This window comes from Pteropus alecto, unplaced genomic scaffold, assembly GCF_000325575.1.
Source record: "Pteropus alecto unplaced genomic scaffold, ASM32557v1 scaffold555, whole genome shotgun sequence".
NCBI classification, from domain to species: domain Eukaryota; kingdom Metazoa; phylum Chordata; class Mammalia; order Chiroptera; family Pteropodidae; genus Pteropus; species Pteropus alecto.
This window is the reverse complement of record NW_006436809.1, coordinates 353,137-357,326: the sequence shown is the minus strand read 5'-3', so window position 1 is coordinate 357,326 and position 4,190 is coordinate 353,137. Positions and strand designations below refer to the sequence as shown.

Here is a 4,190-nt window from a genome sequence, read left to right as displayed (position 1 = left end):
CATGTAAAATCCTAGGCAGATTCAGCCTTATCTTGGTATTTTACATCTCTTCCACTAGATTCAACCTCTCTGTTGTTTCTGCATTTCTAAAACTTGTGACTCCCAGCACCAATCTAATTTTCTTTCCTCTTCATCAAACTGACACACAACCCTCAATCTCTTCTGTCTTTATTTCTGCTTTCTCTTGTTAGAAACAGAGGCTTCCTTCAAGTTCAGCCCAATATATTTCTCCCCACCCAGGCTTATCCCATCTGTATCTTTAAACCCATAGTTCCAGACCAATGTATCCTCAATTTGACATATTTTTCTAATAGATGAGAAAGGAGTTTGGGAAACTGAAAAATGCCATAAAAGTCAAAATATTAAGATTTCTTAAAGTAGGTATATTTTAAAACTTAATGTTACAGAAGAGTTTTATTACAATAGTCCTTTGGAACCTAAGCTTGATTCTCTGCCACTGTTCTCTCATTCTTTCAAATGGTAATAAATGAAATTACGCAAGGGTAAAACCTATTCTTTTCAGGAAAGTTTAAAATTATTCTTTCTTTTGTCAGACTAGCTTAGAAGAAGTGTGCCCTCTTCTTGGAATGAAATGATTCACACAACATCTCATTTCTATTTGTATGCATTTGGACATTTGGAACTGCTAAAAAGTGACAAATTCGTGACAACTATACTAAAGAGTGTATTACTGAGCCCAGGCTAATAATTTCTTGAAAAGAAGGCTAAAAAAAAAAAAAATCTATTTTAAATATTAAGCAGGAACTACAGTCTCATAAAATAGCTATCAACAATCAATTCCTTGGTTGTACTGCGCTTCCAACTAATAGGTTTTGGAGTGCTTGTGAATTAAAAGGAAGGCAATCAAAAGCTCCCTCAAGTGAAGCCTGAAAAGAATTGGAAATGCATCAAAGAGATTTATAAAGCAGAAGGCTGGTCTTATACTCTATCCTTAAAATGTCACCACTTTTATCCATGAAATGGTTTATTTCTCTGTCTCCATAACCCCTCCTGTCTCTCCTCCCTTCCCTCCGAGGAACCCAACAGAAAGGAAGAAATTTAGTAGGTCTATACACTGAGAGAGAAGAAGCCATATAATGAGTTGATTATTCCTGTATACACTGATGACACATATGAAAAGTGTTTAATTTGTAGTAGTAACTTATTTGGACCTCAATTTCTTCCCTCAACCAGGAGAGATTGTTCAGTTGGATGATTTTTCTCCACCTATGGGACTCCAACTTTTAGTGATCCCGCTCAGTGATCCCGCTCTTTCCCCAACCTTCTAGAAATTAGGTGGCCCCCTCACCTGGGGTGAGTTGAATTGTATGCAGAGTTAGGGACCAGCAGGGATCTAGACTGGCAAAGAAGTGATGAGAAAGAAATGGGGAAAAGGTTAGGGAAGTATGGAGAGGACTTGGAGCTACAGCCATAGTGAGGCCTTGGGCGCCTCTGGGTTGGTCATTTCTTCCCTTTTATTCCTCGTGTCTCTGTAGAAGGGCAAACTACAGGCACGTCCTCATTTTCTTTCTACCACTGTCCGAGTTCCCACCTTGAGACCCTCTCCTGAGCGTGGTCCGTAACTCGGTCCCACCCCCTTCTCCATCTTCTCCCATCAGATCTGGCGCAGGGGAATTGGAGAGGAGGGAGGTTGGTAGAAAGGGAGGGATACGTGTCCAGGTGAGGAAGAGTGTGACGTGAAGATGGGATGCCCGTTGCTATGACGCAGCCGAGACCCGCGGTGACGGCGTCAGAGTTTCACCGGGGGAGGCGAGTGGCAGCGGGACGGGGGAACGGCGGGGTAGCCAAGCAACGCCGGACGCGCTGACGTCGCCGGGGCGGCAAAACGTCCGCCCGGGCCCAAGGCGGGCGGAGGCAGCTGTGGTTACGTGCGGGGGGCTGGTGACGCAGTCGCGGGGCGCTGGGACGCGGCGTGCGGAGCCGGCCGGCAGGGGCAGACCCCGGAGCCAGGGCACGGCGGCGGGACAGCACCTACCTTCCCGGCTTCGGGTCCGGTAGTGCGGGGCGCGGAGCCGCCGGAGCGCTGCCTCCCTCCTTCCTCCTCCCCCCGCCCCCGCCCCACAGCGCGACACACAATACTCGCCGGAAGCGGAAGCCACGCCGAGAGGCTCGTATCAGTGGAAGCCAGGGAGTCGGCGGGTGGCTGCGGGAGGGCCCAGCGGTGCCTGCGGAAGAAGGCGGGCAGCCGGAGGTGAGAACCTGCAGGAAGAATCAAGGACGAGAAGAGACCTGGAGGGGCAGGTGGCTGAAACGTGGTCGTCCAGGTGACTTGAGGAATCCTCTGGAGAAACAGGGCGGCGCATGCGCGTGACTGATTGCTGAAGCCCATTGCCGGCAGGGTGCAGACGGGAGCGGACAGGCGAGGCTGTCTTGTCCCGGCTGCGGCTCGGGTACTGCCTAGGCTCGGCTTGTTCCGGTAGCGCTGGGAGCAGCCGGGGGCGGGAGGGGGCGGTTGGCGGACTTTGAGCTACACTTATCCTCTGCAGGCCAGTTTGAGAAAGTGGATAGTTGAGGCGGCCGTCAATTACGTGGAGACCTGCGGGTCTCAGTTGGCACGTCACTTCCGACTAGAGTTAGCCTTTTACCGTTCAAGGATTAAGTAAGTTATCTCAGCCGTGGGCTTCAAGTGCTCCTTGCCCTACCCCTGCTATGAGGGCTTTAATGAAATGATCTACACCGCCCCCCGCCTTCCCCCGCGCGCTGGACTGGGAACCCCGAGAGAGCTGGTACTGCGATTCTGCTGCTCACCTTTGCATCCTCAGCTCCTTGCTCGGGCCCCACCGCAAGCGTGCCCTAAACGCCCGTTAACTGGATGCGAGCCAAGGCTCGTTCTTTCCATTTTGGGGCTGTGACTTGAGTTTCTCCGCAAGAGCAGATGGTGCTTGTATGGGGGCTCCAGGTTTTTGCAATATAGCCTCCCTGCTTTTTGTCTCCTGCTGCTGGAAGCTTCACAGCCTGCGACTTTGGAGGAAGAGGATGAAGAGATGAGGCTGGGGAAGCATCTGCGGAAAGAGATGTGATGAGACTGGGGAGGAGCTAGTGCTGAGTAGAGGGGGGATGGGGCAGGGGAGGAGTAGGTGCTGGGATAGAGGTGTGGTGGGGGTGGGGATAAGTTAGTGCTAGGAATGTATGACACTGCTGGTAGAGAAGGCAGCTTGCCCCGCCTTCTCTCCCTCAACGCTTGGCATGCAGAATGCTGACTGAAAGAGATGAGCAAATTTTGGTGTACCCTCCAAGGTAAATGACCAGTGGCCTGACTCGTTCCTGTGTAAGTTGTGATGCTGGTTACATTGTGCAGTGTTTAACCTCTTATCCTGGGAGCCAGAAACTATTTACTTTCAAAAAGTATTCAGATGTACGAATCATAAAGGTTTTTGATCACACTAAATACAATTAGTCTACTTTTTTTGTTTTTTACTGTTTGCTTTTTGTTCACTTTTCATTTTTCGGTAGCCAATGACTGAAGAAGATAAAGTTGAGAAAATTACACTTAACTTTTCTTCCTCGTTGTTTGGCCATTAGAATTTTAGCAGCAGTACTTGTTCTAGTTCACAAAACGTCTCAATTCTAAGGTAGGGTAGTTTGAAAGCCCCTAGCCTCTTTAGCTTTGCATTGTAGGGAGAGTGATGAGTATTGTAATGTTGCTTTACAATTCCATGGGATTTCCAGCACAGGCATATGCAAAATGAATTGTAATGATGGGATGAATATTTATAAATACACATTTTTAGTATTACTTTTATATTAGTAATGGAGAACAGAAGATAGCTTAAAATTACTGAGTCATGTAGAGGAAATGGCTCTATTAGCAGTGCAGGTAGAAAACTGAGGTCATATATGGTAGGTGGGAATGGAGAGGGTTCAACTGTTCATACTTTTGAGATTCTTAGAAAAAGGCAAAGCATCTAATTTTCCCCCACCTTTTTTTTTTTTCATTTTTTAAATTGCGAAAAACTTCAAACATAATCTTTAGTTTGCTTTTTATGCTTTATACCAACTATCTTATGTTTTTAGTTCGGTAACATAGCCACGTCATTCTTTTTCAAGTCTGTTATTCATTGTGTAGACATAATTTATTAAGCTGTTTTATTTAGAGTACGTTTAAATTCTTTTTAAATTTTATTAAAATCTATAGTGATCATCCTTGCACATTTATATTTTTTCTCCAA

The 4,190-nt window shown here is 46.9% G+C and overlaps 1 protein-coding gene across 3 annotated transcripts in view; it reads right to left on the bottom strand.

Moving 5' to 3' along the window:
- Positions 1-2,116, bottom strand: part of LOC102898931 (E3 ubiquitin-protein ligase TRIM39) — a 12,123-nt gene extending 10,007 nt beyond the window's left edge. The window contains exons 1-2 of one of the 3 annotated variants that reach the window (XM_025048044.1): positions 1,997-2,083; positions 1,310-1,359 (exon numbers count right to left, since the gene is read on the bottom strand). The gene's annotated coding sequence lies outside the window, so the exon portion shown is untranslated. Of the gene's footprint in view, positions 1-1,309; positions 1,360-1,552; positions 1,887-1,996 lie in introns of those variants that run through there. The other 2 variants (XM_006913650.3, XM_006913649.3) reach the window with 2 other exon arrangements.
- Positions 2,117-4,190: the final 2,074 nt, after the last annotated feature.